This window comes from Gorilla gorilla, chromosome 4, assembly GCF_029281585.2.
Source record: "Gorilla gorilla gorilla isolate KB3781 chromosome 4, NHGRI_mGorGor1-v2.1_pri, whole genome shotgun sequence".
In the NCBI taxonomy this organism is placed as follows: domain Eukaryota; kingdom Metazoa; phylum Chordata; class Mammalia; order Primates; family Hominidae; genus Gorilla; species Gorilla gorilla.
This window is the reverse complement of record NC_073228.2, coordinates 58,814,967-58,830,069: the sequence shown is the minus strand read 5'-3', so window position 1 is coordinate 58,830,069 and position 15,103 is coordinate 58,814,967. Positions and strand designations below refer to the sequence as shown.

Genomic DNA, 15,103 nt, shown 5'->3' with positions numbered 1-15,103 from the left:
ACCTTTGGCCACATGACTCCTGAGCAGCAAGGGATTATAGAAAGGCAAGCTAGGAGACAATGACTAGTAATCCTTTAGCTACATCTACATCTTTGCAGAATTCAGGCCCCTCCCATAATCCTACTCTTGTGGCCTTTCATTAGGCTTACAAAGGAAATTTCAGTCCCTCAGCAAGCAGGGGATTCGTTTTAGGGAGGAATTATTATCATCCATGCTTCAAAATTAAATATAAACTACATTGCTCCTATGGTTAGCTTGGCCTATGCCCAGCCTGTGAGGCTAGAAGGAAGATGGGGTCAACCATGTTAGACTTCTCCCACTCTTGTAATCTTTGCAAAGGCAGTTTCAACCCCACCCCAGCCACCCCATCAGGAGATATAGCCCTTCATGCAGTTTTAGGGAGGAATGAGGCCCATGAGTTAGCTGTGGGTAGGCCAGGAGAAAAGCCAATTTCAGAATCCATCTACCTTTACCATCCCTCGCACATTGTGAGTAAATGCAGAACTAAGGAAGTGAAGTGAGTGATATCAAGGACAAACATCCCCTCACCTTCTAGTTAATTCCTTTTGACAACACAAGGCCTGAGGCACTTCAGCCTTAAACTGTGTTCAATGCCTTTGCTTTATTTCCAGGGAAATGCAGCAAGGATGTTGCCATGATGTGCGTACTCAGGATGTGGGGAAATGCAAGGAGGAGGGGTTCGAAGGCTTTGCATAAATAAATCAAATGAGGTTGAGCAACTGTTGAAATATGAGGAAATTGCTTCCAGCAGTTTAAAGTCTTGGCTTGACTCGTAATTTAACCTTGAATATAGTTTTCAAAAATCATTAAATCCCCAAAGCCTTCATCTTTAGCAGTGATTAGCCATGATGCAGTAAGCAGAAAGTTAATATATTTATTTATGAGAAGGTATGTAATGCACGACAAATCTATTCATTCAGCACTCGTGTAGTGAATACTGACTGATTGCTTGCTCAGTTACTAGCACTGTGCTAAGTGCTGAGAGGTAGGATAGTGAACAAACACAGCCTCCTTCCCCCCAAGGAGCTTACAATCTAATAGCAGGAGGGGACAAGGAGTCAAAATTTATGGAATACTGCTGCATGCCAGAAATTCTGCTAGGAATTTTTCACACATTAACCCCTGCAAGAACCATGCAATTTTCCCTGTATTATATATTAGTCAAGTGGTGCAGCTGTCTGGGGTAAATACCCAGGGTTCATCATCTCACGCCAAGAAGATGATGGACACGGGCACACACAAGGAGTGAGTTTAGGAGTGGAGATTTAATAGGCAAAAGAAAGAGAAAAGAGAACAGCTCACTCTCTTGTGAGAGAGAGGGCTGCTTGAATGGGAATTCTGGCCCATGGTTGAGTGCACCAGATTTTATAGACAGGCTTGAGGAAGCAGTGTCTGATTTACATAGGGCCCACAGATTGGTTGGACCAGGTGTGATGTTTACATAGCACATGGGGAACACTGGCCACCCCACCCTAATCTTATGCAAATGGAATTTTCACTTGGCTGGCGCCATGTTGTCTGCTCCTTACTGTACACATGGCTGGCAAAGAGAAGGGAACACTGAGCCACCATTTTGAACATTCCTAGTCCCAGGTAGCCTTCACTCATGCAAGCTTCCAGCTTGCTTGTCTATGTCTGCCACTCAATTTTACAAGTTGCTGTCTGTTAGAAAAGAAAATGATTTTGGGGCTACTTTTCCTTAAAAATGGAAAACCTTACCAAGGACTTCCATATCCTCACTATCTGCCTAAATAATTTCTTCTTAAGTCCTATATCATTAGTAAACTCAGGCACTGAGAGGTTAAATAATTTACCCAATGCCACCTGGTTACAACTGGAAGATCCAGACTTCAAACCATGGTCTGTTTAATTCCAAAATCTGTGCACTTCTTATCACTTTCTTCAAGGACAGAGCCAAACAGGAACAGAGGCTGCCCAACTCCCTTCTGTACTGAGCTATGTTTTCCTGGTTTGCCATCTGTGTAACAAAATGGTGAGTGCAAATGTTAGTCGGGCCTAAGCAAGTCATGGTCTTCTTCCTAACAAAGTGAAGAGTTTTATTTTAATTTAGAGTTATATTAAGAAAACTAAAGAGATGGGATGAGAAGGTAAGAACTCCCTCTTAAGGATAATAGGAAGGAAATAATGTGTTAACAACATCAATAGTTACTATAGTGCTCGCTGTGCACCAAGCACATGCTAGGAGTAGGGCATGAATGGCTTAAAATTCTCAAACAACCCCATGGGGTAGATACGGTTATCATCCTCACTTTACAGAAGAGAAAAGTGAGATGTGGAAAAGATAAGAACTTGCTCAAGGTTACACAGCTGGTTAGTGGAAGAGCTGGATTTGACTCCAGGGTCTAGAGTGTTAGAATGAGAAGCAGTCATTGTATTGATGGCAGTAAAGACAGACAGACAGATAGATAGATAGATAGATAGATAGATAGATAGATAGATAGATAGATAGATAGATGATAGATAGATAGATGATAGATAACAGATAGATAGATGATAGATAGATGATAGATAGATAATAGATAGATAGATGATAGATAATAGATAGATGATAGATAAATGATAGATAGATAGATAGATAGATAGATAGATAGATAGATAGATAGATAAATAGATGGATCATAATCTGAAGTACACAAGGACCTACCCTCCAGTCGAGCTTTGAGCCTGCTACTCTGGCAACATAAAGGCAAGTTGGTCCCTGTGGCAATGGTCGGCCAAGATTGACCCCAGCCCTTCTCCCAGGGAAGAAGGTCTTGCATCTGTGGTCATCTCTAGATAGTTATTGTGTATCTGGGAACTCATGGCTCTGCTGCTTCTTTGGTGACCCAGCACCCTGATCCTACTTACCCGACCTGTAGCAGAGAAGAAAGCAACTCCTATGCAGGGCTCTCAAAACTTGCCTTCTGAATGTGCGTCACTGAATGGGACCTTGGTAGGGCTGTCCCCTTATTGGTTCTTGGGACATTTCACCAAGAGGTGGGAGTGGGTGGGGAAGGGCAAAACTTCAGTGTTACAGGGTATTCTTTCTCTTCCAAGATAAATGCAGTTAAACCTGAATGGGTTGATTGCAGACGCTCTGAAGCCAAACTCTTGCTTACCTCACTTCCTAGCTTGTGTCATCTCACCCCGTAAGTCTTAAAATACTGGATCACTGCCCATAGTAAAACAGCTAACACTATTTACAGAGCAATAACATAATTAGCATCCAAACCTTAGATACTTTGCAAATGTAAAGGGAGCCATTCAACAATTACCCTGGAGAAACAGGCAAAAACAGGACTATCCTAGACATATCAGATATAAAGTCACCCTGCTTCTATAGGACCATCTACATGACAGGCATGAAGTGTCACACATGTACGAACCCATTTAATCCTCATGGCAGCCTTTTTAATGTAGGAAGAATTATCATCATTTCTATGTTACTAATGAAGGAACTGACAGTCAAAATCACATAGCCAGAAAGCAGACATTGCTGTTAACCTCTGTGTTATATTTTCCATCCCCCTCAAACCAGTCATCCCCCAGCAAAAGAAAGGTATGCCTTTTCCTCTGGTCCTAAGCTTGCCTTCTGACAGAAGCTTGGAGAAGGCGGCAAAGGAAGAAAAGTCTGGGCAGAGAAGAGGGCAGCCAAGCCTATGATAGGAAGAAGGGCCACAGGATCTTTCTAGTGCCAATCTTTAGTTGCATCACACATCTTTATGACTTCAGATGGCCATCTGGGGCCTTGAGGTCACAAAATGAATAATGATCCTTACATTCCTGCATCTGCTTTTGGGGCTCGCCCTGTTAAAACCACAGGTAAGGACAACATGGGAAGATTTATAGTTCTCAGCCTCTGTACCTACCTGCCCCATCTGATGGCCCTCCCATCTCTCCTCAAGCAATTGTTCAATGACACCCATGCAGCCTCCCAGTTGCCATGGAAATGGCAAGAATGCCTCTAATAGGAAGTAAGAATGGAAGAAGATGATTGTACAGATTCCTCAAGCAATTCCTGAGCAAATTCTCCAATTACCCTTTGCATCCAGAGTCAAGGATTTCTCTGGGTTACAGGAACAGCACTGAGGCTTTCAACATCCTCACCCTGGCAAGCTGGTTGCCTCCTTTTGCCCAGCAGTGCCACAGCACTACTATGCACAGCAACTCAGCTCCCTTCTTTCAGCTGGATTCCTTTTGCGAGACTGTAATTCTGAAACACCCAGTGAAACTGGAACAGGAACAAGAAAGGGGATTCTTCTGTGATTACCCCAAACCATTTGTTGTCTGCAGAAAACTTACATTGGTGCATCCATGGGCAGGGCATGAAGAGAGAGTCCACAGAGGAGCTTGACCCTCTCATCTTCCCAGAGATCTAAAGAGCAGGTGTGGTGAGGACCATCACTGAGGTCAATCAGAAATACCTGCTTGCTCCTGCCTTCATGAGAGATGGCTCTATTTAGCCACACAGACACATCCTTTTTCTACCTAGGCCTATCAACCTAATAGGAAATGGAGGCTCTGAAGACTAGTTTTACAAGGGGGTAAAGGAAAGTCTAGGAGGAAAATGGGGAGGAGAGTGGAGAAGTTGGGCACCAAGACAGCAGAAGTGTTGAAAATGTTTGGGACTAGATGGGACACAGCCAAGGTCGGGGCGCTGGTGGCGGCAGATGGGAGAAGAGGGTACAGAGCAACTGGGCATCTGAAGGCCTGTCCAGCCCTGGGGTGCCCACTCCTGTGTTGTCAAGCAGCTCATTCCCTTCCTCAGACCTCGGATTTTGCCTCCATGGAGATCTCTTCCATCTCCGACATTTAATGTTCTAGAGACAGAGTGAAAAGACACAGGAAGTTGAAGCAGTATCAGAAAGTTTCAGAAATGCCCGCAGAGCAGCAGAGGCTTGGGCTCCAAAAAACACACTGCAGGGACACTTCTTCCCACGATTTTCTAAGGACCAGATGTGCCTCTTCTTATACTGGGTATTAATCCCAAACTCCCTTATCATACATTTAAACTGTTTGCCTAACTGTCCAGCTCTTAATTAGGCATGTAACTGAGGAATCAGGGACAATATACAAATGAGCAAACAATCCCCAAACTTTATTTCTGTTATTGCCTACAACTTCCTCCCACAGGCATTAAGTAGCCAAGCTGAATTTTTTCCCCTACAGTCATTTCCTTTTCCACTTCATTTTCTAATCCAAACGTTTGAGGGTCAAGTGCTTGGGGCATTATTTAAACCACCAGCTGGAAAACAGTCCTCAGCAAAATAGAGGCATGAATAAGAGGCAAACATACATGTAGACAGACAAATTATTGTCGTGTGACTCATCTTTGATTTCAATTTGGGAACTGAGTTGAGTTCAATGCTGTCTCTTCATCTGTTTCTGTTATAACTGCAGGAAGCAGAGGGTTTCTGACTTCTCAACATGGTAAAACAAACAAATAAACAAACAAAAACCAAACAAGCCCCTCACCCACAGGTTGGCTGTCAAGCCTTTGTTCCCTTTGCTGCCACTGAAGCCAGACTGGCGCATCTGAGTAGGTTTCTGGACTCTCTCCTACCTCTATGAAGTAATTCTAGGCTCACTGAGAAGTGACTCCTCCCACTACAGCTCACCCCCTAATGCGTCAGGCCCACAACTGACCAGAATAGACTTCCTTCCTCTTTTCTGTCTGCTACCTATGGAGCAGTTGAGAAGGTTCATTTGCATACATCTTCATTTACTGTCCTTCCAAAGCCTTTGATACCGAGCACGCTAAGATGGGTATCCTCATTTTACAAAGATCAAGGCAGAGAGAAGAGAAGGGACTAGCCTAGGATCACACAATTGACATGTCATCGCTGTAAGTATTTTAAATGCAGGTATGACTCCCAAACCTATGCTCTCCAGCATTCTGCTTCCAGGTTTTCAGGTCCTGATTGTTGGAGAAGAGAGGGCAAGGGGTGGAGTTGGAGGTAGGAGGAAATAGGTCAGAAATAAAAAATATGCTAGAGAAAGAGATGTTGCTTACTCTATTCTGCAATTTTTCCTTGGGTCTTCTTTCCCTTCTTGGCTGAGAGCATGCATTATTTATCCCTCACACACAGAATTTTTGTAGTCGTAATAAAGGTCAGAAGGGGAGGAGACAGTTATCTAAATCTGCGCTATATCCAGGTGCACTTAGAATGACATATTGAGTCTAATGGAATCTTTTGAGAAACAAAACAAGACATGAGCCTCAATGTTTCTTTTTTCAGTTTTTCCTTTCTTCTTCTTCTTTGCTCCCTTTCTCCTTCCAAAAAAAAAAAAAAAATTTGTTGGCAAGTTGGTATCCCTTCCAGACCCATTTTCATTCCTCCCTCCCTGAACTGTCCTTTGAGATAACCTCAGTGCTCTTTTCATACCTAAATCAGGGAGCCTGGGATGAGCTATGTCACTCTGATGCATTCTGGTGTAAGCTTTCCCTTCTCTGATTTTGGAACCCCCTTAGATAGCTTCAAAGTTCTCTTTTAAAATCCTCAAACCTATTCACTTTAATTAAAACAATAAATATGTGCTCTGTAGCATTTGGCAAGAGTGACTTTGGGGATATTAAGGCATAAAAGTGAACAGATGGGATGTTGCAGTTCCGGAAAAGATGGACCCCCCTTAGGCGGGTACTTGCCAGTTGGGTGATGCGCCTCCATCTACAACCAACAGGGACATTTTCGTTACTGGTTACCGACCTTTTTGTTCTCCTCGGGTGACAATCCCTGACCTGATTTTCAGTCATGTTCAGCCACAGTAAGCTGTCAAGCTGGTCTGTCTGCATTAGAGCCAGAAGACCTGCCGCTTTTACAAAAGATCCCTGAGTATAGGGCTATTTAGTTTTTTTTTTAGTATCTGAAGGAAATGAGCCTGGCTCAGGAAGAGGGGTTCAGAAGCGTTTCATTCCGCTCTCATTCCTGGGACCCCACCAAAAACAACCACCAAAAAGATAAAATATTGTTTTAATTGCTGAAGCAAGGAAACTAGCAAATGTCTCCAAACAATAAATTATTAATTATATCTGCCAAATGCTGTCTTGATGGAGATGTGAGAACCAGATGGGAGACCACATTCACTGCCTCCAGTATCTGGAAGGGTGAGGATTTCCCTAGGGGAAGTGTCCTTGTCCCAAAGTTGATACCCAGGGATTCTCTGAGTGGAGTGGCAGTGTCTGGCATCATCTACAAGCTACAAGAGAGGTGGACATACATTGTAGAGAACAAGTTCATGTGGAATGGAGAAGAGTGGCTTTGGGAGTAATGATGGTAATACATATTTTTAGATATCCAGATAATGAATAAATGACAATATAGCATAAAGATAAAAAATAAGATTGTACAATATTGAAGGAGAACAAAGTTGGAGATGCTACCTGATTTTAAGACTTACTATCAAGCTACAATAATCAAGACTGTATGGTACTAGGGAAGAAAGACAAATGGATCCATGGAACAGAATAGACGGCCCGGAAATAGACCTACAAAAATAATAGCCTGCTGATCTTTGACAACGGAGCAAAAGCAATAAAATGGATGAAAAAAAAGTCTTTTCAACAAATACAGCTGGAACAACTGAACATGCACATGCAAGAAAAAAAAAAACCTCACGAATGTAGACACAGACCTTACACCTTTACCCAAAATTAACTGAAAATGGATCACAGACCTAAGTATAAAATATGAAAAATGACAAAACTCCTAGATGATAATAGGAGAAAATCTAGATGACCTTGAGTTCAGAGATAATTTTAGATACAACACCAAAGGCATAATCCAGAAAAAAGAATTGTTAAGTTGGACTTCAGTAAAATTAAAAAGTTTTGCTCTGCAAGAGACCCTGTCAAGAGAACACTGTGGTGTTACCTGGCCACATCCTGAAGAAAATAATTGCAAGAGGCATATCTATTTGATAAAAAACTCTTATCCAAAATATACAAAGAACAGTTAAAACTCAACAAAAAGAAAACAAACCTGATTCTTAAAAAAATGATACAAAGACCTTAACAGAAATCCCATCAAAGATGTTCAGATGGCAAATAATTACATAAAAAGACGTTCCACATCATATGCCATGAGAGAAACACAAATTAAAACAATCAAAACAATAGTGCAATACACTGCACACTTATTAGAATGACCAAAATGCAGAACACCAACAAATTCTGGCTAGAATGTGAAGCAACAGGAACTGTCATTCATTGTTGGTATTGATGCAAAATGGTACAGCCGCTTTGGAAGACAGTTTGGTGGTTTTTTACAAAACTAAATATACTCTAACTATGAGATACAGCAATCATGCTCCTTGGTATTTACCCAAAGGAGTTGAAAACTTATATCTACAAAATCTTGCTCACTTTTATTTATAGTGGCTTTATTCATAATTGCCAAAACTTGGAAGCAACCAAGATGTCCTTTAGTCAGTGAGTGAATAAATAAACTACCATACATGAGACAATGGAATACTATTCAGCACTAAAAATAAATGAGCCATGAACAGACTTGGAGAAAATTTAAATGCACATTACTAAGTGAAAGAAACCAGTCTGAAGAGGCTACACCCTGTATGATTCCAACTATATGATATTCTGGAAAAGGCAAACCTATGAAGACAGTAAGAAGATCAGTGGTTTTCAAGGATTAGTAGGAGGGAGAGATGAATTGGCAGATTACAGAGGAGTTTTAGGGCAGCGAATCTATTCTGCATGATACTATAATCATAGATACATGTCATTATACATTTGTCTAAACACACAGAATGGACAATGCCAACAGTGAGCCCTAACATAAACTTTGGGTGATAATGATGTGTCAGTGTAGGTTCCTCAGTTGTAAAAAATGTGCCCCTCTGGTGGGGGATGTTGATAATGGGGGAGGCTGTGCAGGTGGGGCAGGGGTTATATGAGAAGTCTGTGTTCCACTCAATTTTGCTGTGAAACCAAAACTGCTCTAAAAAAATAAAGTGTATTAATAAAAATAATTTTATTAGAGAAGGATGAAGAAGAAGAAGAGAGAGAAAGGGAAGGAGAAGGAGATGAAAAAGAAGTCGGGATTCAGAGATGGAAAGTAAATTTCAGTTGACCATTTCCCTTGTGCCAGGCACTGTGCTAGATATTTTAAATATACATCTTATTTTGCTTTATTCTCAAAATAGTGCAAGATCAAGATTCTTATCTCTATGTTAGGTATAATTAAATTGATAATTATAGAAGTTAGATCATTATAACAAGGTCAAACAACTAGTAACAGACATTTTAACTCAGCTGTACTGATGGCAAAGCCCAAGCTCCTTCAATTACATCCTCCTCCTCCTCATCATCATCACTCACAGCATCTTCACCTTCATCATCACCGACATGCATTGAGCTCTCAGATGCATCATCCCTGTGAACACGCAATCTTTTTATTTAATTCTTGCAACAACTCCATTTTGTAGTCAAGTACACTGGTGTTCAGACAAACTTAAATAACACTTTCCAGATCGCACATCTGGTAAGCAGCAGAGCCCAGAGCTTTCTGATTCCTTACTTTTAACCATGCTGATCTACTGTTTGTCACTATTTTCAGATAGAGCCCATGGTTCCACTTACTGGATAACAAATCATTTTTCCTCTCTTGGATGTAGCCTCCCCATCTACAAAATGAGCAGTTTGTACTAAATGATTTAAGATTCCTTTCCAATCTAATCTGACAAACTAATCTAATTTCAGAGCAGCCGCGTGGAGGGAATGTTTTTGCTTTGGGTTTGTATTTCTGAAATAACCTGTCTTCTCTCTTCCCAGGAGACCAGCAGTAAATACACAGATGGATAAGACTCAAAAGAACCTACAAATCCTGTACAATGAAATCATGTGGCAAGAATGTGGTTATTCTGAGAAACAGAATAAAGCAGCATTTTGCTGTGCCTTTTCACACAGCTGCCAATCAATGGTACATGCTGGCATACTTTCAGAATAGCTGCTCTGTTTAACCCAATGACCCAGAGGCAGCAATTTGGAGCTTAGCAAGTGACATCCCATGACATCCAGGATGCCCTCTCCACCTACCTGCACCCAGTCAATCACCAAGTCACAGGGATTTCACCTCTGGAATAATTTCAATCACCACCTGCATTCCCAATGGCTTCGTCCAGGCTCTTATCTCTTAGCTGCACTATAGCAGTAACCTCCTAACTGCCTCTGCACACTATAGTCCTCCCTCCTCTGTGCTATTAGAGTAATATTTTTCAAATGCAAGTCTGATCATGACACTTTTTTTTTTTTTTTTTGAGACGGAGTCTCGCTCTGTCGCCCAGGCTAGAGTGCAGTGGTGCAATCTCAGCTCACTGCAAGCTCTGCCTCCCAGGTTCATGCCATTCTCCTGCCTCAGCCTCCCAAGTAGCTGGGACCACAGGCACCCGCCACCATGCCCCGCTAATTTTTTGTATTTTTAGGAGAGACAGGGTTTCACCATGTTGGCCGGGATGGTCTCTGTCAGGCCTCCGAGCCCAAGCCAAGCCATCGCATCCCCTGTGACTTGCACGTATACGCCCAGATGGCCTGAAGTAACTGAAGAATCACAAAAGAAGTGGAAAGGCCCTGCCCCGCCTTAACTGATGACAATCCACCATTGTGATTTGTTCCTGCCCCACCTTAACTGAGTGATTAACCCTGTGAATTTCCTACTCCTGGCTCAGAAGCTCCCCCACTGAGCACCTTGTGACCCCCGCCCCTGCCCATCAGAGAACAACCCCCTTTGACTGTAATTTTCCATTACCTTCCCAAATCCTATAAAACGGCCCCACCCCTATCTCCCTTCGCTGACTCTCTTTTCGGACTCAGCCCGCCTGCACCCAGGTGAAATAAACAGCCATGTTGCTCACACAAAGCCCGTTTGGTGGTCGCTTCACACCGACGCGTATGAAATTTGGTGCCGTGACTCAGATCGGGGGACCTCCCTTGGGAGATCAATCCCCTGTCCTCCTGTTCTTTGCTCCGTGAAAAAGATCCACCTACGACCTCAGGTCCTCAGACCCACCAGCCCAAGGAACATCTCACCAATTTTAAATCAGGTAAGCGGCCTCTTCTTACTCTCTTCTCCAACCTCTCTCACTGTCCCTCAACCACTTTCTCCTTTCCACTCTTCAATCTCTCCCTTCTCTTAATTTCAATTCCTTTCATTTTCTGGGAGAGACAAAGGAGACACGTTTTATCCGTGGACCCAAAACTCCGGCGCCAGTCACAGACTGGGAAGGCAGCCTTCCCTTGGTGTTTAATCATTGCAGGGACACCTCTCTGATTATACACCCACGTTTCAAGGGTGTCAGACCACGCAGGGATGCCCGCCTTGGTCCTTCACCCTTAGCAGCAAGTCCCGCTTTTCTGGGGAAGGGGCAAGTACCTCAACCCCTTCTCTCCTTGTCTCTACCCCTTTTCTGCTTTCCTGGGGCAGGGGCAAGTACCCCTCAACCCCTTCTCCTTCACCCTTAGCGGCAAGTCACGCTTTCCTGGGGCAGGGGCAAGTACCCCTCAACCCCTTCTCTTTCACCCTTAGTGGCAAGTCCTGCTTTTCTAGGGGGCAAGAATCCCCAATCGCTTATTTCTGCACCCCAACCTCATATCTCTGTGCCCCGACCCCTTATTTCTGTGCCCCGACCCCTTATTTCCATGCCCTGACCCCTTATTTCTGAGTCCCATCCCTTATTTCCATGCCCTGACCTCTTATCTCTGTGCCCCAACTCCTTTTCCCACTTTTCTGGAAGGTAAGAACCCCCGAACCCCTCCCTCCATTTCTCTACTCTCTCTTTTCTCTAGGCTTGCTTCCTTCACTATAGGCAACCTTCCACCCTCCATTCCTCCTTCTACTCCCTTGGCCTGTGCTCTCAAAAACTTAAAACCTCTTCAACTCACACCTGACCTAAAACCTAAATGCCTTATTTTCTTCTGCAATGCTGCTTGACCCCAATACAAACTCGACAGTAGTTCCAAATAGCCAGAAAATGGCACTTTGAATTTTTCCATCCTGCAAAATCTAAATAATTCTTGTCATAAAATAGGCAAACGGTCTGAGGTGCCTAACGTCCAGGCATTCTTTTACACATCAGTCCCTTCCTAGTCTCTGTGCCCAGTGCAACTTGTCCCAAATCTTCCTTCTTTCCCTCCCGCCTGTCCCCTCAGTACCAACCCCAAGCATCGCTGAGTCTCTCTAATCTTCCTTTTTTACAGACCCATCTGACCTCTCCCTTCCTCCCCAGGCTGCTCCTCGCCAGGCCGAGCTAGGTCCCAATTCTTCCTCAGCCTCCACTCCTCCACCCTATACTCTTTTTATCACCTCCCCTCCTCATGCCTGGTCCGGCTTACAGTTTCATTCCATGACTAGCCCTCCCCCACCTGCCCAGCAATTTACTCTTAAAAAGGTGGCTGGAGCCAAAGGCATAGTCAAGGTTAATGCTCCTTTTTCTTTATCCCAAATCAGATAGCGTTTAGGCTTTTTCATCAAATATAAAAATCCAGCCCAGTTCATTGCTCATTTGGCAGCAACCCTGAGACGCTTTACGGCCCTAGACCCTAAAAGGTCAAAAGGCCCTCTTATTCTCAATATACATTTTATTACCCAATCTGCTCCTGACATTAAATAAAACTCCAAAAATTGGAATCTGGCCCTCAAACCCCACAACAGGACTTAATTAACCTCACCTTCAAGGTGTACAATAACAGAAAAAAGTTGCAATTCCTTGCCTCCACTGTGAGACAAACCCCAGCCACATCTCCAGCACACAAGAACTTCCAAACGCCTGAACCGCAGCAGCCAGGCATTCCTCCAGAACCTCCTCCCCCAGGAGCTTGCTACACGTGCGGGAAATCTGGCCACTGGGCCAAGGAATGCCCGCAGCCCGGGATTCCTCCTAAGCCGCGTCCCATCTGTGTGGGACCCCACTGAAAATCAGACTGTTCAACTCACCTGGCAGCCACTCCCAGAGCCCCTGGAACTCTGGCCCAAGGCTCTCTGACTGACTCCTTCCCAGATCTTCTCGGCTTAGCGGCTGAAGACTCACACTGCCCGATTGCCTCAGAAGCCCCCAAGACCATCACGGATGCCGAGCTACGGGTAACTCTCACAGTGGAAGGTAAACCTGTCCCCTTCTTAATCAATACGGAGGCTACCCACTCCACATTACCTTCTTTTCAAGGGCCTGTTTCCCTTGCCTCCATAACTGTTGTGGGTATTGACGGCCAGGCTTCTAAACCTCTTAAAACTCCCCAACTCTGGTGCCAACTTAGACAATACTCCTTTAAGCACTCCTTTTTAGTTATCCCCACCTGCCCAGTTCCCTTATTAGGCCGAGACACTTTAACTAAATTATCTGCTTCCCTGACTATTCCTGGACTACAGCCACATCTCATTGCTGCCCTTCTCCCCAACCCAAAGCCTCCTTCACGTCTTCCTCTCATATCCCCCTACCTTAACCCACAAGTATGGGACATCTCTACTCCTTCCCTGGCAACCGATCACATGCCCATTACCATCACATTAAAACCTAATCACCCTTACCCCACTCAACGCCAATATCCAATCCCGCAGCACGCTTTAAAAGGATTAAAGCCTGTTATCACTCGCCTGCTACAGCATGGGCTTCTAAAACCTATAAACTCTCTTTACCATTCCCCCATTTTACCTGTCCTAAAACCAGACAAGGCTTACAAGTTAGTTCAGAATCTGCGCCTTATCAACCAAATTGTTTTGCCTATCCACCCCGTGGTGCCAAACCCATATACTCTCCTATCCTCAATACCTCCCTCTACTACCCATTATTCTGTTCTGGATCTCAAACATGCTTTCTTTACTATTCCTTTGCACCCTTCATCCCAGCCTCTCTTTGCCTTCACTTAAACTGACCCTGACACCCATTAGGCTCAGCAAATTACCTGGGCTGCACTGCTGCAAGGCTTCACAGACAGCCCCCATTACTTCAGTCAAGCCCAAATTTCATCCTCATCTGTTACCTATCTCGGCATAATTCTCATAAAAACACATGTGCTCTCCCTGCTGATCATGTCCGATTAATCTCCCAAACCTCAATCCCTTACAAAAGAACAACTTCTTTCCTTCCTAGGCCTGGTTAGTGCGGTCAGAATTCTTACACAAGAGCCAGGACCACACCTTGTAGCCTTTCTGTCCAAACAACTTGACCTTACTGTTTTAGCCTAGCCCTCATGTCTGCGTGCAGCGGCTGCCGCTGCTTTAATACTGTTAGAGGCCCTAAAAATCACAAACTATGCTCAACTCACTCTCTACATTTCTCATAACTTCCAAAATCTATTTTCTTCCTCATACCTGATGCATATACTTTCTGCTCCCCAGCTCCTTCAGCTGTACTCACTCTTTAAGTCCCACAATTACCATTGTTCCTGGCCCGGACTTCAGTCTGGCCTCCCACATTATTCCTGATACCACACCTGACCCCCATGACTGTATCTCTCTGATCCACCTGATATTCACCCCATTTCCCCATATTTCCTTCTTTCCTGTTCCTCACCCTGATCACGCTTGATTTATTGATGGCGGTTCCACCAGGCCTAATCGCCACACACCAGCAAAGGCAGGTTATACTATAGTACAAGCCACTAGCCCGCCTCTCAGAACCTCTCATTTCCTTTCCATCGTGGAAATCTATCCTCAAGGAAATAACTTCTCAGTGTTCCATCTGCTATTCTACTACTCCTCAGGGATTATTCACACCCCCTCCCTTCCCTACACATTAAGCTCGAGGATTTGCCCCCACCCAGGACTGGCAAAGTAGCTTTACTCAACATGTCCCGAGTCAGGAAACTAAACTATTAGACCTCTTAGTCTAAATAGACACTTTCACTGAATAGGTAAAGGCCTTTCCTACAGGGTCTGAGCAGGCTACCACAGTCATTTCTTCCCTTCTGTCAGACATAATTCCTCAGCTGGGCCTTCCCACCTCTATACAGTCTGATAACAGACCAGCCGTTATTAGTCAAATCAGCCAAGCAGTTTTTCAGGCTCTTAGTATTCAGTGAAACCTTTATATCCCTTACGGTCCTCCGTCTTCAAGAAAAGTAGAACGGACTAAA

The 15,103-nt window shown here is 44.0% G+C and overlaps 1 long non-coding RNA gene across 1 annotated transcript; it reads left to right on the top strand.

Moving 5' to 3' along the window:
• Window positions 1-5,658: 5,658 nt before the first annotated feature.
• Window positions 5,659-9,954, top strand: LOC134758538 (uncharacterized). The gene is made up of 2 exons (XR_010133822.1): window positions 5,659-5,866; window positions 9,809-9,954. It is a non-coding gene; the product is annotated as an uncharacterized lncRNA (long non-coding RNA).
• The last annotated feature ends 5,149 nt before the right edge of the window (window positions 9,955-15,103 follow it).